Source organism: Leucoraja erinacea, chromosome 46 (assembly GCF_028641065.1).
Source record: "Leucoraja erinacea ecotype New England chromosome 46, Leri_hhj_1, whole genome shotgun sequence".
In the NCBI taxonomy this organism is placed as follows: domain Eukaryota; kingdom Metazoa; phylum Chordata; class Chondrichthyes; order Rajiformes; family Rajidae; genus Leucoraja; species Leucoraja erinaceus.
In genome coordinates this window covers 130,313-157,638 of record NC_073422.1, presented here as the reverse complement: position 1 = coordinate 157,638, position 27,326 = coordinate 130,313, and the positions used below count along the sequence as shown (strand labels likewise).

Below are 27,326 nucleotides of genomic sequence, written 5' to 3'. Positions count from 1 at the left end.
TGAACAATGACTTCTGGCTGCTCACCCTCCCCCTTGATAATGTTCTGCAGCTCAGAGATATTCTACTCAGAGACATCCTCGATCCTGGCACACCATCCTGAAGTCCCATTTACACACAGAATCTCCTGTCTGTCCCCCTAAATGTAGAGCCCCCTATCATGATAGCTCTGTCGGAATTCACCCCACCCCTCTGTGCTTCAGAACAAAACAAGGAGTGTTAGGGCCAGACTAGGGTAACATGGCACGCATGGCCCTTTTGTAAAAGTGCAGCATGCAATAGGCAATGATGGAGATATCTTCACACTACGAAGACTGTGGAACTAGTGGATCTCTGTGCTGTCAAGCCTGGTGGATGTGGAAGATGCTCTCCTCTAGAATTGTCAGTACTGGAGGTTGAAAGGTTCCCCTAAACAGGGGTGATACAATAGTTGCAGGCATACTTTGCCTGAATGACAAACAGACAAGTTTGTGAGGTGGCTCCATGAGTGGATGCCTCACTCTAAAGTGCGTGCCACACTCTGAGTGCCAGCAAGGGAGGATGTGAGCGGCCTCACTGTCCGGCTGTCAGGAGAAGGAAGGGGGAAAGGAGTTGCATTGCTGTGGATGAGTGCAGAGAAAGAGAATGATGACCCATCTATCAGTCAGTGTGGGGAATAGACAGACTGTCCATGCTCAGAGTTTAGATCCTCTACATCGGCGAGACCAAACGTAGACTGGGGGATTGGTTCACTCAACACTTTCACTCAGCCCGCCTGGACCGACCTGATCTCCCGGTTGCCAAACACTTTAATTCCCCTTCCCATTCCCACACTGACCTTTCTGTCCTGGGCCTCCTCCATTGTCAGAGTGAGGCTAAAAGCAAATTGAAGGAACATTATCTCATATTTCACTTGGGCAGTTTACAACCTAGTATGAATATTAATTTCACTAACTTCAAGTAACCCTTGCATTCCCTCTCTCCCCATCCCTCCCCACCCAAGTTGCACCAGCTTCAAAGTCGGCTTTCCCAATGTTGGGGGAGACCAGAACCAGGGGCCACAGTTTAAGAATAAGGAGTAAGCCATTTAGATCAGAAACGAGGAAACACTTTTTCTCACAGAGAGTTGTGAGTCTGTGGAATTCTCTTCCTCAGAGGGCGGTGGAGGCAGGTTCTCTGAATGCTTTCAAGAGAGAGCTAGATGGCGCTCTTAAAAATAGCGGAGTCAGGGGATATGGGGAGAAGGCAGGATCGGGGTACTGATTGTGGATGATCAGCCATGATCATATTGAATGGCGGTGCTGGTTCGAAGGGCTGAATGGCCTACTTCTGCACCTATTGTCTATTGTCTTGTTGAGTCTCATCGGCTGTACTTGTTTTCACATAACACATATCTAACAATGGCCCCTTACCTTTTCCCTTGCACATCTTCCATTCATTTAAGGCCACTTCATCAGTCTGAAGAAGGGTCTCGACCTGAAACGTCACCGTTTCCTTTTCTCCAGAGATGCTGCTTGACCCGTTGAGTTACTCCAGCTTTTTGTGTCTATCTTCAGTTTAAAGCAGTATCTGCAGTTCCTTCTGCACATGCGCAGAGTTTGGCAGAATGGGAAGTACATTGGGAAGTAATGGGGGGGGGGGGGACTTGATAGGGGTCTTTAAAATGATGAGAGGGATAGACAGAATTGACGTGGATAAGCTTTTCCCATTGAGAGGATGAAAGATTCAAACAAGAGGACATGATTTAAGAATTAAGGGACAGAAGTTTAGGGGTAACATGAGGGGGAACTTCTTTACTCAGAGAGTGGTAGCTGTGTGGAATGACCTTCCAGTGGAAGTGGTGGAGGCTGGCTCGATTTTATCATTTAAAAATAAATTGGATAGGTATATGGATGGGAAAGGAATGGAGGGTTATGGTCTGAGTTCAGGTAGATGGGACGGACTAGAAGGGCTGAGATGGCCTGTTTCCGTGCTGTAATTGTTATATGGTTATATGGTGCAACCTCCCTCTACTTGCTCTATCATTCTGGAGATACATAGATACATAGATAATAGGTGCAGGAAGAGGCCATTAGGCCCCGAGCCAGCATGGCCATTCATTGTGATCATGGCTGATCATCCACAATCAGTATCCCGTTCCTGCCTTCTCCCCATATGCCTTGATTCCGCTAGCCCAAAGAGCTCTATCTAACTCTCTTTTAAATGCATCCAGTGAATCGGCCTCCACTGCCTTCTGTGGCAGAGAATTCCCCAAATTCACAATTCTCTGGGTGAAAAATTATTTTCCTCATCTCAGTTCTAAATGGCCTACCCCTAATTCTTAAACTGTGGCCCCTGGTTCTGGACTTCCCCAAAATCGGGGACATGTTTCCTGCATCTAGCGTGTCCAATCCCTTAATAATTGTATATGTTTCTATAAGATATCCTCTCATCCTTCTAAATTCCAGTGAATACAAGCCCAGTCACTCCATTCTTTCGTCATATGACAGTCCCGCCATCCCGGAAATTGACCTTGTGAACCTACGCTGCACTCCCTCAATAGCAAGAATGTCCTTCCTCAAATTAGGAGAACAAAACTGCACACAATACACCAGGTGTGATCTCACCAGGGCCCTGTACAACTGCTGTCATCAGAATCCTCTGTCATCTGCCAGCTACACCTGGATGTTGCTCCTGACCACTGCCTGCTGTGCTGGCATGAAGGAACTACGACCTCGAGTAGATTTCCTCCATGACAATTTTTGGATCTTGACCGTATTGAATCAGGAACTCGCTTCCTCCACGCGGACATTTTTTGGTCAATTTGCCAAATTGTGGGAATGTTGTCTGTGGTTCTTGAGTCACAGATGCATGGCTAAGTGTCAGTGGCTGTGCAAAATTCCATTGGATGTTTTCATTAGGGAAACACCATTTTCATTTAAGGCAACGACTGAATTTTAAAAAAGCACATTTGTGTTACTGCCAGAAAATCGCTGTCTTTGCCAACCTTTAAAACCAGCACTAATGTAATGTTTTTTTGGTGAACGTATTTTAACATGGTCTCTCCTTTTCTGCATCATTTGTTCCTTCACCAGATTTGGCTGGAATGTTGTGCTATATTGAGTGTCATCATTATAAGTATTCTCTGCATTTACTGCCAACTGACTGTTGTCAATATGTTCATTGCATCTATAAACAAGCTTCATCAAGACTGGAGTGCATAATGAGCCTGTCCCACTTAGGTGACTTTTTAGGCGACTGCGGGAGATTCTGCAGTCGCTACATGGTCACCACATGTTCGTGGCTGGTTGTCGGGGAGTCGCCTTCATGGTCGTGAGGACTTCCCGCATTCTGGGAACTATTCGCAGTCTCATTATGGTCGCTGGGAATTTTTCAACATGTTGAAAAATTAGCGGCGACCAGAATGAATCCGCCATGGAGAGTAGTGAAAGTAGTAAAAGTTGTCTCCACTCCTTCTCCCCACCCCGTCTCCCCCCTTCTCCCCCCTCTCCCTCCTTCTCCTCCCCCCATCTTTTAAAGGACTTGCGTGACCCTTCCCGTACACTGTGCTTTCACCGTCTTAATTACAGCGCCAACCTTCCTGTTCATTGCGCTGTGTCTGTATCACATTGGCTTTGCACCGTGTGAATTTCCCCCCACTTGCCCTGTCCCCCGCCTGCATAACGGGCTGATGAAGGAAGTAATGTGTGTTTGTGTTCTACACTTGACAGTCGCCGGCAGTCGCCTGAAAATTCGCCAAAGTGGGACTGGCCCGTAAGAGTACCACACCGTTGCAGCAAGGGTGAAGATGCATTTTTGCAATGGGAGCATTTTTGACTTTTTCCACAGGCAATATTCTGAGTTACGGTCAGGCAAACGCCTCCGTTGCCATGCTGTGAGAACGGAGAGGTTGAGTAGGAGTTTATGCCTAGAGGCCATTCGGACTGTAAATCTCACCAGGGACTAACTTTACTGAACGTTTTTCCTTCCAATATTTAATATGTAAAAGAATATGTGTGTGTTTATGATTGTGTTTATAGTTTGTTTGGTTGTTTGTTTGTTTGTCTTTTTGCACAAAGTCCGCGAGCATTGCCACTTTTCATTTCACTGCACATCTCGTATGTGTATGTGACGAATAAACTTGATTTGACTTGACTTGAGTTGTAATAAGTAGTTTGGAGACAATAGTCTCCTAATCCAGATCAGAATCAGAAAATGATGGAAGCACTGTGCAAGCAGCATTGTTAAGGAGAACTAGAATCAGCATTCCTGATCAAAGCCACTTTATGAGAACTGGAATAGTGGGAAGCCCACCATATTTACACTACCTCATTCAGTTATTCCGTTATTGCATTTATGTGTATTTTAGTACTACCTCAGATTGCACTACAATTTTTGCACCATTGGCCAGTTTTGCTCTCATTGGTGTGTTCATTGTGGTATTTATCATTACAGTATGTATACTGTGAGTTTCAAGTGAACAGGGACTCCATTGTTCCCTCGTGTACATGACAATAAACTAATCTGAATCTGGTACATATTTTTTACTCTTAGCGCATATTTTTTACTCTTAGGCGACACAAAAAGATGCCATGAAAACTAGCAGCAAATTACGTGACCCAGTGGCGCAGTGGTAGAGTTGCTGCCTTACAGCACTTGCAGTGCCCGACACCCGGGTTCAATCCTGACTATGGGAGCTGTGCGAACGGAATTTGTACCTTCTCCCCGCGTAGGTTTTCTCTGAGATCTTTGGTTTCCACCCACACTCCAAAGATGTACAGGTTTATAGGTTAATTGGCTTGATAAAAATGTAAATTGTCCTTAATATGTGTAGGATGGTGTTAATGTGCGGAGATCGCTGGTCGATGCGGACTCGTTGGGCCAAAGGGCCTGTGTCCACGCTGTATCACTAAACTAAATAAACTAAATTAAATTTGCTTGTTTTGTCATTCAGAATATGCTAAGAGTTTGAAATGATGAATTCAAACTCAATGATTTGATCTTTCAAATATAAATACCAATACGTAATAAATCTCATCAATGAAATAGATAGTAGCGACAGAGCTAATTAGATTAGTCCATTTGCCTAAATATACATATTTTTCAATATAGATCATGTTTCATGTCTGATTTTATGTCTGTTCATTCTAATACTCCAGAGGTAATTCATTTTAAAACACAAATGAGTAACAAGTAGAGTAAAAATGAATGGCCTTTAAACTGTTGAACGCAACAATTCTCATTATTTACTCTAAAGATAACACAAAGAGAAATTGGTAGGAAGGAACTGCAGATGCTGGTTTAAACCGAAGATAGACACAAAAAACTCAGAGGGTCAGACACCATCTCTGAAGAGATGGAATGGGTGACATTTTGGGTCGAGACCCATCTTCAGACTATGTGACTTGTTGTTGTAGGTTTTTTTAGTCTATACTAGACCAAGGGGGGCCCGTTGCGTCCAGTTCCCTCAACGCACTGTTGCGGGGGGAGGGGGCGGCCTGTGACGTCACACTAACCAACCCCCCCCCCCCCCCCCCACACACACTAACCCAACCCCCCCCCCACACACACACACTAACCCAACCCCCCCCCCCCCCACACACACTAACCAACCCCCCCCACATACACACTAACCGAACCCCCCCACACACACACTAACCAAACCATATATAACCATATAACAATTATAACAATTACAGCACGGAAACAGGCCATCTCGACCCTTCTAGTCCGTGCCGAACACATAATCTCCCTTAGTCCCATATACCTACGCTCAGACCATAACCCTCCATTCCCTTCCCATCCATATAACTATCCAATTTATTTTTAAATGATAAAAACAAACCTGCCTCCACCACCTTCACTGGAAGCTCATTCCACACAGCTACCACTCTCTGAGTAAAGAAGTTCCCCCTCATGTTACCCCTAAACTTCAGTCCCTTAATTCTCATGTCATGTCCCCTTGTTTGAATCTTCCCTACTCTCAGTGGGAAAAGCTTTTCCACGTCAACTCTGTCTATCCCTCTCATCATTTTAAAAACCTTTATCGAGTCCCCCCTTAACCTTCTGCGCTCCAAAGAATAAAGCCCTAACTTGTTCAACCTTTCTCTGTAACTTAGTTGCTGAAACCCAGGCAACATTCTAGTAAATCTCCTCTGTACTCTCTCTATTTTGTTGACATCCTTCCTATAATTAGGCGACCAAAATTGTACCCCATACTCCAGAATTGGCCTCACCAATGCCTTGTACAATTTTAACATTACATCCCAACTTCTATACTCAATTCTCTGATTTATAAAGGCCAGCACACCAAAAGCTTTCTTTACCTCCCTATCTACATGAGATTCCACTTTCAGGGAACTGTGCACAGTTATTCCCAGATCCCTCTGTTCACCTACATTCTTCAATTCCCTACCATTTACCATGTACGTCCTATTTTGATTTGTCCTGCCAAGATGTAGCACCTCACACTTATCAGCATTAAACTCCATCTGCCATCTTTCAGCCCCCCCCTCCACACACTAACCAAACCCCCCCCCCCACACACACACTAACCAAACCCTCCACACACACACACACACTAACCAACCCCCCCCCCCCACACACACTAACCAGCCCCCCCACACACACTAACCCCCCCCACACACACACTAACCAAACCCACCCCCCCCACACACACTAACCAAACCCCCCCCCCACACACACACACACCAAACCCCCCCACACACACTAACCAACCCCCCCCCCCCACACACACACTAACCCAAACCCCCCACACACACACTACCCCCCCCCCCACACACACACTAACCACCCCCCCCACACCACTAACCAACTCCCCCCCACACACTAACCAACACCCCCCACACACACACTAACCAACCCCCCCCACACACTAACCCAACCCCCCCCCCCACACACACCTAACCACCCCCCCACACCACACTAACCCAACCCCCCCCCACACACACTAACCAACCCCCCCACACACACACTACCCACCCCCCCCCACACACTAACCAACCACCCCCCCCACACACACTACCAACCCCCCCACACACACTAACCACACCCCCCCCACACACACTAACCAACCCCCCCCCCCCCCCCACACACACTGACCAACACCCCCACACACACACTAACCCAACCCCCCCACACACACAACTAACCCAACCCCCCCCACACACACACCCACCCAAACCCCCCTCCCCCTCACACACACTAACCAACACCCCCCCCCACACACACTAAACCAACCCCCCCCACACCCACACACTAACCCCAACCCCCCCCCACGCACACACACACCCAACCCCCCCCCCACACACACTAACCAACCCCCCCCCCCACAACACACGAACCCAACCCCCCCCACACTAACCCAACCCCCCCACACACACTAACCCAACCCCCCCACACACACTAACCCCAACACCCCCCCACACACACACTAAACCAACCCCAACACCACCACCCCCACACACACACACTAACCAAACCATATATAACCATATAACCATATAACAATTACAGCACGGAAACAGGCCATCTCGACCCTTCTAGTCCGTGCCGAACACATAATCTCCCTTAGTCCCATATACCTGCGCTCAGACCATAACCCTCCATTCCCTTCCCATCCATATAACTATCCAATTTATTTTTAAATGATAAAAACGAACCTGCCTCCACCACCTTCACTGGAAGCTCATTCCACACAGCCACCACTCTCTGAGTAAAGAAGTTTCCCCTCATGTTACCCCTAAACTTCAGTCCCTTAATTCTCATGTCATGTCTCCTTGTTTGAATCTTCCCTACTCTCAGTGGGAAAAGCTTTTCCACGTCAACTCTGTCTATCCCTCTCATCATTTTAAAAACCTCTATCAAGTCCCCCCTTAACCTTCTGCGCTCCAAAGAATAAAGCCCTAACTTGTTAAACCTTTCTCTGTAACTTAGTTGCTGAAACCCAGGCAACATTCTAGTAAATCTCCTCTGTACTCTCTCTATTTTTGTTGACATCCTTCCTATAATTAGGCGACCAAAATTGTACACCATACTCCAGAATTGGCCTCACCAATGCATTGTACAATTTTAACATTACATCCCAACTTCTATACTCAATTCTCTGATTTATAAAGGCCAGCACACCAAAAGCTTTCTTTACCACCCTATCTACATGAGATTCCACTTTCAGGGAACTGTGCACAGTTATTCCCAGATCCCTCTATTCACCTACATTCTTCAATGCGCTACCATTTACCATGTACCTCCTATTTTGATTTGTCCTACCCAGATGTAGCACCTCCCACTTATCAGCATTAAACTCCATCTGCCATCTTTCAACCCCCCCCCCCACACACACACTACACAACCCCCCCCCACACACACACTAACAACACCCCCCCCCACCACCCACACACTAACCAACCCCCCTACACACACCTAACAACCCCACCCACACACACACTAACCAAACCACCCCTGACACCCACACACACACCAAACCACCCAAACCACCCCCAACACACCCCCCCACACACCACAACCAAACCCCCCCCACACACCCACCACCAACCCCCACCACACACACACCAACCAAAACCCCCCCAACAACACACTAACCCAAACCCCCCCCCACACACACTAACCAAACCCCCCCCACACACACTAACCAAACCCCCCCCACACACCACTAACCACCCCCCCACACACACAAACCCCCCCACACCCCCCACCTACACCCCCCTACCACCCTACCCACACCACACTACCACACCAACCAACCCCCCCCTACACACACACCAACCCCCAACACCCCCCCCACACACCTAACCCACCCCCCCCCACACACCAACAACCAACACCCCCACACCCACTACACCCAAAACCCCCCAACCCCCAACCACCCCACACACACTAACCACCACCCCCCACACACACACACCCCCCCACCCCACACCCCACCCCCGACCCCCCCACACACACAAAACCCCCCCCCCCCCCCACACACACTAACCCAACCCCCCCACACACCCACACCAAACCCCCACCCCGCCCCCACACACCCACTAACACCCCTAACAAACCCCCCCACACACACACTAACCCAACCCCCCCCCACACACACTAACCAACCCCATTGATATTATATTAATATTATTCATTCACTCCTTTTACCCCATCCCCTGCCCTATCCACTCACGCATAGCCCCCAACTTGCAAGCACGGCTACGGAGGGAGGGGGTAGAGAGAGAGGGATGCAGAGGAATAGAGAGGGACACAGAGGCACAGAGAGGGGCACAGAGAGGGGACACAGAGAGAGGCACAGAGAGGGACACAGAGGCACAGAGACTCCTCTCTACCCCCCTCCCTCTCTACCCCATTCCTCTCTACACCCCCCTCCCTCTCTACCCCCCTCCCTCTCTATCCCCCTCCCCTCCCTACACCCCTCCCTCTCTATCCCCCTCCCTCTACCTCTACCCCCTCCCTCTCTACCCCCTCCCTCTCTTCCCGCTCCCTCTCTACCCCCTCCCTCTCATCCAACCCCCATTCCTCTCTACCCCCTCCCTCTCTATCCCCTCCCTCTCTACCCCCTCCCTCTCTACCCCCATTCCTCACCCCCCCTCTCCCTCTCTATCCCCTCCCTCTCTACTCCCCTCCATCTCTACTCCCTCCCTCTCTACCAACCCCCTCCCTCTCTACTCCCCTCCATCTCTACTCCCTCCCTCTCTCTCTACCCCCCTCCCCTCTCCCCACAACCCCCTCCCCTCTCTACCCCCACCATCTCTACTCCCTCCCTCTCTACCCCCTCCCTCTCTACCCCCCTCCCTCTCTACCCCCCCTCCCTCTCTAACCCCCCTCCCTCTCTACCCCCCCCCCACCATCTCTCTACCCCCACCCTCTCTATCCCTCCCTCATCCCTCTCTACCCCCTCCCTCTCTACCCCTCCCTCTCTATACTCCCCCCTCCCTCTCTACCCCTCCCTCTCTGCCCCCTCCCTCTCTGGCTCCCTCTCCTCTCATACCTGCTCCCTCTCTACCCCTCCCTATGTACCCCCGTCCCTCTCTATCCCTCCCTCTCTACCCCTTCCCTCTCTATCCCCCCTCTCTTCCCTCTCCCTCTCTGCCCCCCCCCCCCCTCCCTCTCTGCCCCCCCCTCTTCCTCTCTACACCCCCTCCCTCTGTGCTGGAATGGTGAATATTGGGACCTATGGGTGAGTGGTGGAGTATTGCGTTCGGGGACCAGCCCTCCCCTGTGATGCCACGCTCCCCTACCCCTCAATATCTACCTCCCTCCCTCTCCCTACCTCTCTCTCTACCCCCCTGACACTTTCCCTCTCTACCCCCTCCACCTCTACCCCCTGACTCTCCCTCTCTAACAGCGCCTGCGTAGTTGGGGGCTATGCGTGAGTAGGATGGGCGGGGGATGTGGGAAAAAGAGCAAAATAATAATATTAATATCAAGGGGGGAGGGTAGTGTGTGTGTGGGGGTGGTTAGTATTTGTGCGTGACGCCGCAGTCCCCCCCCCCCCCCCCCCCCCCCCACTACCGGGCGTTGAGGGGACGGGACACACAATGGGTCCCACTTGGTCGAGTTTATTACTACTTGCCATTTGCACCTGCTTCAGTATTACTGTTCAGATAAGGTTACTAACTGTACCAATAAACGTGGCAACATAGTAACTTCACGAGGTAATAATTTACCAACAGAGATCTTGAATTGGGTTGTATAGTTAAAGACTTCATTCCAAATGACTGAAATTTGCACCCTTTTACTTTTTAATTATAGCATTAAGGAAGCCATTTGCATATAGAACATAGAACAGTACGGAACAGGAACAGGAACAGGAACAGGCCCTTCGGCCCACAATGGTGCCAAGACAAACTAATCTCATCTGCCCACACATGATCCATTTGAACTATCTTAATTCTCAGTCAGTGAAGATCATTCAAGTTTGAGAACACATAACTGATCGGAAGAATCATAAAGTTTATTGAGGGCTGGGCTGAGCAGAAATACCAGAAGTTGTGTAAAAAGCTGCCAGCAAAGTTTTGGTCAAACTAGACGTACAGGACAACCTGACTAAGGTGAGATTGCTCCTTTCCATTCCGAGGACCTTTACATCTGCAAACAAGATATGTTCTGGTTAAAATTTTAAATGGTTTTAAATGTAACTAGACTAAGTGGGACCCGTTGGGTTCCATGTTCACATGGGAGGGCTGGTCCCCCAACGCAATAGTCCTCCTCTCCACCAATTCCAATATTGGTGGTCAGTGTGCGGGGTTTTGGGAGCGCTAGTATGGGTGTTGCGGGCCGAAGGGACTGGTTTCCAGAGGGCTAGAGAGAGTACAGAGGAGATTTACTAGAATGTTGCCTGGGTTTCAGCAACTAAGTTACAGAGAAAGGTTGAACAAGTTAGGGCTTTATTCTTTGGAGCGCAGAAGGTTAAGGGGGGACTTGATAGAGGTTTTTAAAATGATGAGAGGGATAGACAGAGTTGACGTGGAAAAGCTTTTCCCACTGAGAGTAGGGAAGATTCAAACAAGGGGACATGACTTGAGAATTAAGGGACTGAAGTTTAGGGGTAACATGAGGGGGAACTTCTTTACTCAGAGAGAGTGGTAGCTGTGTGGAATGAGCTTCCAGTGAAGGTGGTGGAGGCAGGTTCGTTTTCATCATTTAAAAATAAATTGGATAGTTATATTGATGGGAAGGGAATGGAGGGTTATGGTCTGAGTGCAGGTATATGGGACTAGGGGAGGTTATGTGTTCGGCACGGACTAGAAGGGTCGAGATGGCCTGTTTCCGTGCTGTAATTGTTATATGGTTATATGGTTATTGTGGGATGACTGGATTCTTGGGCTGGCAGCTCAATCACTCAGGCCTGGTGGGCTGGCAGCTTAGTCACTCAAGGCTGGTGGGCTGGCAGCGACTCACTCATGGCCGGTGGGCTGGCAGCCGACTCACTCACGGCAGGTGGGCTGGCAGCCGACTCACGGCAGGTGGGCTGACAGCGACTCACTCACGGCTGGTGGGCTCACACGCACACACCCTCCATCACACACAAACACACTCCATCACACACACACACTCCATCTCACAGACCACTCACTCCATCTCACACACACACACACACTTCATCTCACACACACACACCATCCCACACACACACCATCACTCACACACACACAGTCACACCTTCACTCACAACATATACATGACAGTAAAACTTTCTTGAATCTACTCAAGTGGATGAACGCGTCCTCTCCCCTGAGCGGGACTTCCGCAGTGAGCGGGACTTCCGAAATGAGCGTGACATTCAGTTCAAGCAGCACAGTTTGCAGACCAACAATTCAATTCAGTTCAAGCAGCACAGTGCAGACTCGCAGTTCAGTTCACTCACAGCGTCGACTCACAGTTCTGGATTCAACTCTCACTCATGGTCTTCCGGGGTGACTGACACATGTTCGGCCTCCGGGGCTTTATTCTCCTGGCCCCCCGGAAGGGGCGTTACCTTCATCATGGTGACTGACAGTCGAGAAGACCAATCTGCTGATCTCGCAATTTTTTAAACATTCATAACTTTTTTATTATTTCACCAATTGGAAAAAACCTTGGGGGAGAGGAGGACGGTGAGTAAGATGTCGAAAAAAATCGGGATATAGGGTAGCGTTTTTTTCTAAAATTTATTTGCAACGTAGACAGGAAGTGGTCAAGGTGAGACTTTTAGTAATAGTATAGATATGTCAATAAATCTACAAATGGTGTACTGGAACAATGAAGGCAAAAGGACCAATGTTCATGGCCATTAGTCACCAAAGCTGGTAGTTGTGTTGCGATTCTCCCCAATCACTATAGGCTCTGCTCCAGGCGAAATTGCTTCAACAGTCATGAGTTTAAGCTTTTTTTCAATAGCCTCATTGTAAAATATTCTGTGAATTTTAGCATCTAACACATAGAGATCAAGTGAATTTGTTATAGTATAGTCCCCATCAGCTCTATTTAAGAACCAGTTTTGGGGATCTGAATTTAGTTTAGTTTAGTTTATTTTAGTTTAGAGATACAGTGCAGAAACAGGCCCTTCGGAAAACTGAGCCCAAACCACCCAGCGATCCACACACATTACCTTGCACACTCTAGGGACTATTTTACATTTATACTAAACCAATGAACCTACAATCCAGTACTTCTTTGGAGTGCAGGAGGAAACCGAAGATCTCGGAGCGAACCCATGCAGGACACGGGAAGCACGAACCAACTCCATATAGACAGCACCCGTAGTCGGGATCGAACCCAGGTCCATGGGGCTGTAAGGCAGCAACTCTACCACTGCACCACCATGCTGCCACTAATGGTATTGCTCACATGAATATTTCATGGTAATTTAATACTTCAACAGTAATTTAATTAAACAAAAACCCTCCTCCATTTTTATTTTCCATTGTATATACTTTTATAATGTAGACAATGGACAATAGACAGTAGCTGCAGGAGTAGGCCATTCGGCCCTTCAAGCCAGCACCACCATTCAATGTGATTATGGTTGATCATCCACAATCAGTCCCCCGTTCCTGCCTTCTCCACATGTCCCCTGACTCCGCTATCTTCAATGGCTGCACTGACATTTGAATTTAATATCAGAAAGGGGTTGTTCTCACCACTGACATGGACCTTTGTAGGGGGGTTTCTTTTTAGGTTAGCTTTGAATACTATTAATTTGCTACAGACTCTAGAGATTAAAAACATCATATATTTGAGGCAGGTTAATGAAGACCCATTCCTTCTCTCCAGATGCTGAGTTGCTCCAGCTTTTTGTGTCTATTTTCAGTATAAACCAGCATCTGCAGTCCCTTCCTACACTAATCCTATTCATGATTTCTTAATCATAAAGATACAATTTAAGATCTTGCCAGCAGTGACGTGGAATTAAAAATCAAAAGTGAAAGCAAACTTCTGCGATGCTTTAATACACTGCAGCTAAAGATTTGGAAATCGAAACAAGGAGCATATGGACTTTCATTTCAATTTAGATTCAAAATGATTCTGTATCTTTGCAGTTTTCATGATTTATACATGGGAACGGAGCATTGTGACGGCAGGTCAGGTTGTCCTGTTCTTATGCTTTGACCGCAACCGTTTTTGGCAGCTTTCACACCGTTCATTTGCTATTTCTGATTAGCCCAGAACTCAATGAACTTTACATTCTTTATTGTAACACAAAGTGCTGGAGGAACCCAATGGATCAGGCTGCATCTGTGGAGGAAATGGACCGATGACATTTCGGGTCGGTACCCCTTCTTCAGACTGATGCAGTTGGGGACAGTGGGATGGAAGCTGATCAAAGCCTGGCAAGTAATTGCTGGATACTAGTGAGGGCTTCGTGGAGTGAACGGCAATTGCTAGAGGTGAAAAGGAGACAAAATGTTGTCAGATAAAGAAAGGGGCGTTGAAATTTAAAGTCGAAGGGAGGAGTATAAGTGGGAGCAGACAAGGGAAGGGGATAGAGGGGGGTTAAAAGGGAAATAGGCGACTTGGGAAGATGAGCTTGTGAGGGAGGGGAAAGGAACAGGTTGCCGAGGGTAGTGGGAGATGATGGGGAAATATGTACGCGCCCGGTTGGGGTGGCAGGGGAAATGAGGGGCAGTAGTTGAAGCTATAGCTATGGCTTTGAGCAGCGGTGTGGTGTCTGGTCACATATGCCCCTCTCTACTTTCCTGTTCACAGTACATTTTCTAGCCTCCACCGCCCACAGGCAGAGAATTCCACAGACTCCCAACTCTCTGTGTGAAAAAGTGTTTCATCATCTCCGTTCGAAATGGCTTACTCAATTCTTAAACTGTGGCCCCTGGTTCTGGACTCACCCAGCATCAGGAACATGTTTCCTGCCTCTGGCGTTATTCGTTTGTTCTATGTACCTTCTACCTTCTACATTTCGTTTCCCTTTCCCTGACACCCAGACTGAAGAAGGTTCTCGACCCGAAACATCAACTATTTCTTTCCTGCTGAGTTACTCCAGATTTTTGTGTCTATCTTTGGTGTAAACGAGCATCTGCAGTTCCTTCCTCCACATATGAGACTTTTTTTCCCACTGCAGTTTGAATGCTTCCAATTATACCAATTCAATGTTTTCTACTTTTGCCAGAAAAAAACAATGATTTTCCATTCTGTCTCTAAATTTTTCTACTTAAATAGCTTTATGTAAATGCCTAAAGGGCCTGTCCCACTAACTCGATTTTTCAGCGACTGTCTTCGACCTTCAAGCTTGAGGGCACTCGCCTGAAAACCCTCCAGCTGGATCGACCGTCAGCGATGAAACCGCGAGCTGGATCGACCGACCGCACACACACACGCACACGCACACACACACAGACACACACACACACACACACACACACACACACGCACACACACACACACACACACACACACACACACACACACACACACACACACACACACACACACAACACACACACACACACACCGCACGCACACCCCCGCACACCCACCCACCCACACACCCACACACACACCCCACACACACACACACCCGCACACACACACACACACACACACACACACACACACACACACACACCCACACACACACACACACACACACACACACACACACACACACACACACACACACACACACACACACACACACACACACACACACACACACACACACACACACACACACACACACACACACACACACACACACACACACAGACACACAGACACACACACACACACACACACACACATCGCAATGATGGGGGCCAGGGAAAGCGGGGGAGCGCTGTCTGAATTTCACACCCGCGCTGGACAGGAAGGTAAAAGATGGCTGCAGATTGTACGGTAAGTCCTTTAGAGAGCACGGAGAGGGGGGTGGGTGTGAGTGGGAGAGAAGGGGGAGAAGGGGGGGAGAAGGAGTGGAGACATTTTTAAGAAGCCAGCCAACTTTTAATAAAGTTTAGCGGGTATTTAACATTACTGGTCGGTTTTCCTTGGTTCTGAAAACTCCAATGAGCCAATAAAAATGCCCGGTCAGCAAAGGAGATTGTCTACGGCTACCTGAACTGCCTAGCGATCCCACTCCACTGCACTACGAGTTCAAAAGAACCATGCCGACCAATTTTTACTCACGGAAAATTTTTCAACATGCTGAAAATTTTCCTCGACCAAACTGAGGCCGCGAGTATGCGGGAACTTCATACTCCAGAGCGCTCCCCTCCAACGAGCCCCAGCGAGGGCTGGCCCGCTCCACGCCGAGAGTCCACGCTGCGCCCGCCGCCGTTATTTTTATGTGTCCATGTGCGTGTGTGTGTGTATGTATATATATATATATGATCTGTATGTGTATATGTGAGTATGTGTATAAATACTCACAGAACTTTTTTTTCTAATTTATTATATTGTTTACAGTGTACTATGTTTACTGTTGTGCTGCAGCAGGTAAGAATGTCATATCTAGGCCATATGACAATAAAACACTTTGGCTCTTGACTATACCATTTACGGTCAATATTATGCTATTCATTTTCAGTGAGTTAATGGGGGAAGAGTTACTACCAAAATTGAAAGAAAATTATATTCATAAAGAATTCATGGTTATGCTCAGAATCCAGATATAACAATAAATTACGATGCATTGAAATTGTTTATTGTTCATTAATTCAGGCCAAGGTTTACTGTTTATTGTTCATTAATTCAGGCCAAGTTCATTTTTAAAATAACTGGAACAATTTTCATAAGTTGTTTGCCAGAAAAGTAATAAACATTAAAAATATCTATCTATATAATTAAAAGTCTAAACTTGACCACTTCCTGTTTGCACTGTACATTGATTTTAGAAAAAAACGCTACCTCTTACAGCTGCTATTTTTGGCCAACTTACTCACAGTCCCCATCCACTCATCAGGTGCAGAGGACTTTACCCATCGATGAAAAATAAAAGTTATTAGTGTTTAAAAAGTTTGAGATTCTCTCTCCTGTCAATCACACCATGTAGGCCACGCCCCTTCAAGTGGGAGGGGGAAGGGCCACAAAACCCGGAAGTGTGGGCGTGGCTCAGTCTCTGCAAGATGGGGAGGGAGAGGACACAACTCAGTGTCTGAGCTGTGAATCAACTGAACACACTGAATGGCTACTGAACTGTGAGTGTGTTTTTTTTAAATATTTATTTTATAGAAACATAGAAACATAGAAATTAGGTGCAGGAGTAGGCCATTCGGCCCTTCGAGCCTGCACCGCCATTCAATATGATCATGGCTGATCATCCAACTCAGTATCCCGTACCTGCCTTCTCTCCATACCCCCTGATCCCCTTAGACACAAGGGCCACATCTAACTTCCTCTTAAATATAGCCAATGAACTGGCCTCAACTACCCTCTGTGGCAGAGAGTTCCAGAGATTCACCACGCTCTGTGTGAAAAAAGTTCTTCTCATCTCGGTTTTAAAGGATTTCCCCCTTATCCTTAAGCTGTGACCCCTTGTCCTGGACTTCACTAACATCGGGAACAATGTTCCTGCATCTAGCCTGTCCAACCCCTTAAGAATTTTGTAAGTTTCTATAAGATCCCCTCACAATCTCCTATATTCTAGAGAGTATAAACCAAGTCTATCCAGTCTTTCTTCATAAGACAGTCCTGACATCCCAGGAATCAGTCTGGTGAACCGTCCCTGGACTCCCTCTATGGCAATAATGTCCTTCCTCAGATTTGGAGACCAAATCTGTACGCAATACTCCAGGTGTGGTCTCACCAAGACCCTGTACAACTGCAGTAGAACCTCCCTGCTCCTATACTCAAATCCTTTTGCAATGAAAGCTAACATACCATTCGCATGAAAGCTAACATACCATTCGAGAAGCAATTGTACAAGGAGAAAGTAATCGACATAACAATTAATGACTAAATCGGAAAAAAGGGAAGAAGGGAAAGGAAGAGGAAAAGAAAAAGAAAAGAATGAATTTCGAATAAGGCATGAAAGAGAAAAAAGAAAAACCCCTGAACTAACAAAGAAGTGTAAAAAGCGGAGATATATCCCACTACTCTTCCCTATGCCCGCTCACCCGACCCTAGCGTCGGTTTTGATGAGTGTGGTTTTTATGTGGTTTTGTGGGGTTTTGTGGGGTTTTGTGGTGCTTTATGAGGTTTTATGATGGTTTTATGGTGTTCACCCTGCTTGAAATGGTATGACACTGCATTTGAATATGGTGGCCTTGCACCCTGCATGAAATGGTATGAAACTGCACTTGAATTTGGTGGCCTTGCACCCTGCTTGAAATGATATGAAATTGCACTTGAATTTGGTGACCTTGCACCCTGCTTGAAATGGCTTGAAACTGCACTTGAATTTGGTGGCCTTGCACCCTGCTTGAAATGGAATTTCAAGGAATAGCAGTGAGTCAACTGCCAGCCCACCAGCAATGAGTGAGTGAGCTGCCAGCACACCAGGCTTGTGTGACTGCACTGCCAGCCCAAGAATCCATTCGGCCCACAATGTCCATACCAGCCCTCTGGAAACCAGTCCCTTCAGCCCACAACACCCATACTAGCGCTCCAGAAAGACCCCCCCCCCCCCCCAACTGGCCACCAATATTGGAATTGGTGGAGGGGTGGAATATTGCGTTGGGGGCCAGCCCTCCCTTGTGATCATGGGACCCAATGGGTCCCATTTAGTGTAGTACAGGTATATAAATAGCTGAAGTACAATCTGTATTCAGACCGATATACGACTTGATCTATATGAAGGTCTCCTGCGTACTTGAAGTGTATTTGTCCCATGCATGGTCTTTGATCATTCATCTATTTCTCTTAATTTGGTGGTGGCCTTGTAGATGACGATAGCATGGTTTCACAGTCTCATGTCTTGTAGGATCGAGTGTGGCTCATGAGTCCGATGTGTGAGCCACACACGCGGGAGCAGTGGGGTTACATGAAGGCCTCAGTGGGGTGAGGTTTAGGGTTGCAGCCTTCCTCCAGTCTCTGACACTAATGAGTCAGCGTCGGCCATTATCGTCAAAACTGCTGACCACTTCCTAGTGGGTGTATGCCAGCCAACGTATATTCCCCACAGATCCGATTCTCGAGAGAAAGCCTACCTGCTGATCTCTGCATGATGTTTCAGCTAAAGCACTGGCATAAATTCATTAATGAAATCTGCTGGAGGAAGCTCTTTATTCCCAAGTTATCCTGAGGTGGTCTTTCCACAGCAACATCTGTTTTGTCTTAGATTTTCCAGTCAGCCAACACTATCTGCAGAAAGTTACTATATTCGAGTCTAGATCCTTTGAAAGAGATTGTGCCATATTCCTTTGGGGCAGGGCAACATTTTGACTTATTTTCGACAATGCAAACACTGGCTCTTTCTGAACCAGACACAGAAATTGTCCCTCTGCCATGTCTGGATTATTATTACACATTATTTCAGAATTTTATCAAATGGTAGTATAATAGAAAACGACCCCATTCTAAAACTACCTGAGGAAGGGTCTCGACCCCAAAGGTCACCTATTCCGTTTCTCCAGAGATGTTGTCTGACCCGCTGAGCTACTCCAGCATTTTGTGTCTGTCTTCGGTTTTAGCATCTGAAGTTCCTCCATACACATTATGGAACGATCTGCCTCGCCACATTAAACAGGCCTCTTCTCTGTCTGTTTTTAAATCACTTCTTAAAACCCATCTCTTCTCCGTGGCCTTTGATACCCAGTAAGATGTCGTCTTTATTTATTTACTTGATTTAATTTCTTTTTTTTTGATTGCTTTTATTCCGTGGCTATTATTTTTACTCATGTTTTATGTCTTTTAATTTATTGTTGTATTTCACATGTAATTTTTGCGCCTCATGTGAGCTGTTATGGTGTCTGTTTATGATGTCTTGTTTATTCTTCTGTACAGCACTTTGGTCAACGTTGGCTGTTTTAAAGTGCTTAACAAATAAAGTTGGATTGGATTGGATTGGATACACACTAAAACTACCTCTGTTTGGCAAAGCCATAGAATGCATATTCCCACTGATGCAAATGGCTAAAAACACTCAATTTAAATTTAAAATTTAAAATTTAAATTTGAGCTATTTTGAATATATAACAAAACCCTTGTCTGAAACTCTCAAATGGCTAATCATTACAACGTCATTCGTAGTTCCAGAGACTAAAAATGGAAAAAATCACACTGTGCCTTTTATGAGTTCACATCCTGCATTAGTTAAAGTTACCAAGGGAATTCTGCAGACTGCACGTATAACATGCAGTATCTCACCAAGACAGTGACTTTTATTGAGGAAAGACAGATAGCCCATTGAATGACAAGAGTGTTGCATGCAGCTACTGGGGGTCACAATATCCTGAGTTCTGACTGTCGACAAGATGGGTGTTAAATATGATGGACGGCTATGGAGAAAGTGCCAGCATTTGCCCTCTCACCACTCATTTTTGGGGATAATTGGTTACCCTCTGTATGAATAACTATAAATGCAATGATCCCATGAAAAGCCTGGCTCTAATTTTTAGACTTGGCCCCTTAGCACTGGATGACAATTTTGTCTCTCTTAACTGCATCAATTCCCCTTAAAGTCTCGAAAACCAATACATTTGCATCTTAATCTTTTATATTCCAGGGAATGCATCCAGTATTGTATAATGTCTCCTCACAATTTAACCCATAGAGGCCAGTTATCACCATTGGGGTGTAATTCCATGTAATGATATGTTGTTACTTCGGTAAAGATAGCATTCTGATCACACACAAACAAATCAATTGGAGAAACAAAAACAAATATAATTCCTGTCAGAGTGCCAGCATAACGACGTCAGGCATTGTCCACTGAGCAAACCTGCACTTCCAAGATCGTCTCATTAATTTAAGGTGAATCCTTCCTTAGGTCCAAGGCAAGGGTGTGAAGAATAACCCTCTCACATGCCACTGTGATGTCTATGTTTCAGGGGTTCTTACAGCAGGTTGGGAAAGTTCTCTAACTTAGTTCTACTGATGTTGAAATAGTTTATCAGGCAGAGATGTAAACCGGAATCCTGTGGACACAGTTTAACCACGATGGATACTGCGAGGTGACAATTAAAATTGAATCTGAATCTGAATCTGAATCTGAGGTGATTGCTAAGCAGAATGTCCAGATCATCTGGCATCATTGCCAGAAGTCACCAATAAGCACTAAGTCCTTACTTGGCTGGTAGTGCGAGTAGATTATACCTTCTGAATCTTGCTCCCACCGCACACCTTAGGATGAGACAGTTGTTCACCTGTTTGCAGACTGCGAGGACTCTCTGATCTAGGGATTGTTCCCAGGAATGCACAAAGTGAAGATCATCAACAAAGCTCTTTGGTCTGCTTGAAACTCTTTGCTCTTCCAGATGTCTATAAGGTTAGTGACTAGCACATTCCAGACTGCAGGAGTATGTACTGACGGGGGAACTGATCCTGGTGCAACCAAAATAAAGGCTCTGCAGGGAAGGACTGCAAGTCGAGAGTTTTTGACCCCTGCTCTGGATCCTGAATGGAAGCCCTTCAAACAATCAAATGTTATATTGCCTTAGTGGGTCACACGAGCAGCAATGGTGATGTATAACACTACAGATGTGTACTAATATGAACACCCGATGATACTGTATAATCACAGTGAATTTACAGAGCCCTAAACTCTTTTTTTCCTTTCATACTCAAGTATATATATATATATATATATATGCTTTATTATGAATGAAGCTTATTTTTGAAATTTAAAACAAACCCCTTCTCAGTAGACCACTAGACATTGAAGACTCAGGCGCCTATAAAAACCTCAATATACACGGGTGTCTTTTCAATCCTCTCTCTTGTCATCTGGTTCCAATTCTGGTGGAGTCCCATCATTGATTTGTGAACTAGTGGCGTTGCACACAGCAAGGGCTTTTCTCAGGACATGGAAAACAAAACTGGCTTTAAAGTGTAGATAAAAAGTGCCTCACAAAATTAATCCCAAGAATGAAAACCCTCAGTAAAGCTGTAATTAATGTTGAAAATAGTTACAAGAACTAATAATAAAACCCTCCGGAACTGAAAAGTAGGTGAACATTTGAACTAAAAGGTATGCAGAATCTATTTGTGATCACTTTCATGGGGTCGAGGGTTAGAAGCGATTAAATGTAATTTCCGTTGAGAGCTAGGGCATTCCAACAGGTCCTTGCGGAAGTCCTTATGCAAGTCCTTATGCAAACATTCCAGGGATTCATCAATCTGTGACTCAGGGGATAGATATAATCTCACCTTGAGCATTCCCAGTGCAAAAGCAAATACGTTTCAGCTTGTAAAATACATGAATTTTACTCATGTAGTTACTTATTACAACACAGATGGAGACCGCTCAGCCCATTGCATTCATGCCAGCTCTCAGCAGAGCAATTCCATTCTGTACTTCGTTCCAGCCCTACCACTTACTCTCTCACTGAAAAAGTGTCTGAAGAAGGGTTTCTACCCAATACGTCACCCATTCCTTTTCTCCATAGATGCTGTCTGAGTTACTCCAGCTTTTTGTGTCTATCTTCGGTTTAAAGCAGCATCTGCAGTTCCTTCCTACACACTCCCTCTCTCACATATCCATCAACTCCCTTTGATTAATGTTGCCACGGAACTACTCCACGGAATAATTTACCGTCGCCAATTAACCCATCGTTGGGATGTGGGAGAAACTGGAGCACTCTCGGGAAACCCTCATGTCACAGGGGGAAACCATCACACCTACAGCACCTGAAGTCAGAATCATCACAGCTGTGAGGCAGCTGCACTACCTGCTACGCTATCGCACCTCCATAAATAAGAAAAGATCAAAGATCAACAGTAAAGCCAAATGATTCAATGAATAAATAGGTAAACGATGATATGTGCACACTTTGAAATCAAGGTTGAGAAGACCTCCACCATTGAGCTGCTGACCTGTGGCATCAGCTCCTATCCGGTCCACTCACAGTGCCTCGGTGAGTCTGTTTGAAAGAAGGACTCAGATTCCTCTTCAGTATAATACAGACTGAACTCGTTTATGGGTGACGTTTCGGGCTGAGACCCTTCATCAGACTTGACCCGAAACATCACCGATTCCTTCCCTCCAGTGATGCTGCCTGTTCTGCTGGCCACTACAGCTTTTGTGTCCATCTTCATTTTAGAAACATAGAAACATAGAAAATAGGTGCAGGGGTAGGCCATTCGGCCCTTCGAGCCAGCGCCGCCATTCAATGTGATCATGGCTGATCATCCAGAATCAGTACTCCGTTCCTGCTTAGACACAAAATGCTAGAGTAACTCAGCGGGACAGGCAGCATCTCTCGAGAGAAGGATTTGGGTCAAGACCCTTCTTCAGACTGGTTCTTGCTTTCTCCTCATATCCCTTGATTCTATTAGCCCTTAGAGCTATATCCAACTCTCTCTTGAATTTATCCAGTGAATTGGCCTTCACTATTGCAGAGAATTCCACAGATTCACAACGTTCTGGGTGAAAGAGTTTTTCCTCATCTCAGTCCTAAATGGCCTACTCCTTATTCTTAAACTGTGACCCCTGGTTCTGGACTTCCCCAACATGGGGAACATTTTTCCTGCATCTGGCCTGTCCAATCCCTTAATAACTTTATATGTTTCTATAAGATACCCTCTCATCCTTCTAAATTCCATTGAATATAAGCCCAGTCACTCCATTCTAAACCAGCATCTGCTGTTCCTTCCTACATAGGACTCAGGTTAATGTTTAAGAAGGAACTGCAGATGCTGGAAAATCGAAGGTAGACAAAAAGCTGGAGAAACTCAGCAGGTGAGGCAGCATCTATGGAGCGAAGGAAATAGGCAACGTTTCAGGTCGAAACCCTTCGATGGTCCACTGCCTCATGCGCAGACTCAAGTTAATGTTGCTTGCTCAGTTCTGGAAGCAGCCCCTCACCAACCATGTTGCTCATTAACAGCAGACACAGTGTCCAACATCATTACTTTGCTTAACAGTAGCCTCTATTTCTTAAAGCAGAAGTCCATTCAAAGATGTTGTTTCCCCCTTCCTTTGCCTGGAGCCCATCCTTCTCTGTGAAGCTTCTGCTTGTTCTTCCAGTCAGAAACTCCAAACCAGTGCACTTACAGAAGTTTAGGGGTAACATGAGGGGGAACTTCTTTACTCAGAGAGTGGTAGCGGTGTGGAATGAGCTTCCAGTAGAAGTGGTGGAGGCAGGTTCGTTAGTATCATTTAAAAATAAATTGGATAGGCATATGGATGAGAAGGGAATGGAGGGTTATGGTATGAGTGCAGGCAGGTGGGACTAAGGGAAAAAAAAGTTGTTCGGCACGGACTTGTAGGGCCGAGATGGCCTGTTTCCATGCTGCAATTGTTATATGTTATATGGTTACATCTGGGAGACAATTGGTTTCTGCAGAAGACCTGAAGTCAGACAAATGTCCACTTTCACCACTGCTCGCTGTTCTGAACGACTTGAACTATTAACTTGCACAATAACTTGAATAATCCAGCAACAAAGCGGGCTGTAAATGATGATCTGGCAGGTGATTGAGCTGCGGGGGTGGGGAATCATGTGGTTTACTGTCAGCACCATGTATAAGGTTAGGAGAGGGCATTGACTGGAGCACAGAGTTTCAATTAGCAGCAGGGACTGATATTGCGACCTACTTGCTGGCAGATGTTAAACGCATACGGACTTAAGGGCCTGTCCCACTTGGACATAATTTGCGCGTCATTTACGCGGCAGGCGGTAATGACTGTCACGCGAAAATCGTCTAGCAGTACGACAGCCGCACGCAAAGTGCTCTTGAGGGCCCTGCTTCTTTTGGGAGCCATTTGCGATGTCGTTCGTACTTAGTCCGATCTCCGAGGCCAGGGTTTCCCCAGTGAAAAAATGTCAAACCTACGTGCGCTTTATACCCGTGTGGTCACGTGGTGCGGCACTCAAATGACCCGCAAATGGCGCGCCGATGGCGTACGGGCGGCGCACGTTTACGGACGTTGCTGCACGGTGACATATAATAAATTAGCATAGGCAACGTTCGTGCATCACTGTGCGTAACCATGCGTCACCACGTACTACACGTACGCCGTTAGTACGTCAACATACGCCATCAGTACGTCAGCGTGCGCAAGGGATACGTCATGCAGGTGGCGGCGCGAGGATTTTGAGCATTACAAAATCCTGGGGGCGACACACGTTACCGCGCGTCACTGCATACACCACCACGCCTCACCAGGCGAGTCACGGGCGCATCATGATGCGCCAACCAATTTTTAGGATGTCGCGTAAATGGCGTGCAAATGACACCCAAGTGGGACAGGCCCTTAACTCAATGTGCTCAGAAGTATATGCACATGGGCCAGAGGCCATTTTGAAAACTTCAATGTGCTCAGAACAACAAAGCTCAAAAAACATTCATCCCTATTCCACCAAAGATATCAATGAGCAGGAGCCACATCAAGTGGAAAAGCAGTGGATGGAGAAAGCTTCACCTCCCACTTGGTTGTTTTTCACAGTCTTGCCTCATCTTAATCCTTAAATCTTCACTTTGTTAACTGCACCCAGTGGTGAAAGAGATGTTTTGCTTTGGGGCTTCTGCTGATGCAGCAACATAACCATCTGTTGGGACACTGGCAACGTGACTGCATTTTCCCTCCTTCCCTCACCTAATACCTCTCCTAACACATTATCACAGTTCAGTGACTACACATGGGAAGTAACAGGCACAGAACCATGGCAGGTTTACTCATAGTGCAAAATGTACTCTGATACTCCAGTGCTACTAGGGTAAGGGAGTGTCATACTTCTGGAGGTGCCATCTACAGGCTGAGCTGGCGCACGCACGTAAGTCCCATCTGCCCTCTTAAATGATGCCAAGGGACACACAATTTCATCGTTAACATTCCCCTTGGCATCTTACCACCGAAAAGGACATCACCATGGAACACCACGGTGCCCATTTCCCTGCAAGTCACACATCTTCCTGCCTTGCACATTCATTAATGTTGGGCAAAGATCTTGGAAATCTCAACCCAAAGCTCTTTGGGAGTACTCTCATCCCACAGACTTGAGCAGTTAAGGTCACCAGCGTATTCTCAAGGGCAGTCAGGGAGAAGCTGCAAGTACTAACTCTGTTCGTTAGCGTGCCAACATCCTGGCATGAAGAAAATAAAACATTTCTCAAGTAAAAGCACATGAGTTAGCTATCTTCTTGTAAGCAGATATTAATTGATATCCTTTGTGTGATCTTGCTATGAGTGCACAACAAAGACTGCAGTTCAAAAGTGCTTCAGTGGCAATGCACTGTCCTGACACTGTGAATGATGCAATTTTAAACACAAGCCTTTCTATCTTTCATGCACAGCACATGTTTACACAAATGGCATTCACTGGTTGACCACTTTTCAGTTTGTGGATCCTTGAGGTCCTTCGGATATGCGTATGTGGTTCATCCCTATTCTCATCCTGACCACATTACTAGTTACCATCTTGAGTCAATCCGTAATTAGAGTGCAAGCAATGATACGTTTCCAATGTCATATCCAAAGCCAGAGGAAACAAAAAAAAACACACATATTATGTTATCTCAGTAAAATTGTTTGACATTCTTTTTGAAGTAGAATTAGACTAATGACATTACTGGCTCATGAAGCTGCATATTTTTGTTATAGATGTAATCCGTGTTAAAAATCTGGCGTAAAAATCAATGTAATCTGGACCAGTAAAAGCTGGTGTGTAACATAATGGAATATCTGGAAATAACCCAACAGTCCGAACATTTATGCAGCATCTGAAATCATTTTGAAGTTATTAACATAAATTGCCATTTGCTTTTCTACGCCATGTCTTTCCTGTTCCCTGCTATCTGACAATACATCGAATTGTGATATGTAGTGTCAAACAGCAATTCATCCACTTTACACATACTATTATTTTCAAATTGTACATGCAGTATGATTTGAAAAAGATTTAAAACAAAACATATACAATGGTCATAAAATAGCATATGCAATATTTTACATGTTGAACGAATCATAAAGATTCAAAGAAACTCATGCATGAGGTTGAATTTCAGTAAAGTAAATGAGTGGCTCCAAATATTTGGTTCACAAGAGAAAAGTTAAGAGAAAGAAGAACAACTTGACTCAGTCTGGACCATGACTGTCAGCTGTGTAAATAGAACAAACACAGCAGGTCGAGAAAAACTTGTATCTCAATGTATTTATACACAAACCAAGCACATTTAATAAAAAACAGAATGTAGCAGTAAGAGAAGGCATCCATTCATATGTAAATCCGAAGTCTGGATTTTGACTGGAGTTGGCAAATGGTTAGAGGACTTTAGCCTACACACTTGCCTCTTACTATGC

The 27,326-nt window shown here is 46.0% G+C and overlaps 1 protein-coding gene across 2 annotated transcripts in view; it reads right to left on the bottom strand.

Moving 5' to 3' along the window:
* The window catches only part of LOC129715012 (SPATS2-like protein), a 157,659-nt gene that overhangs the window by 129,381 nt on the left and 952 nt on the right, over positions 1-27,326 (bottom strand). The gene's annotated exons all lie outside the window — the stretch shown is intronic.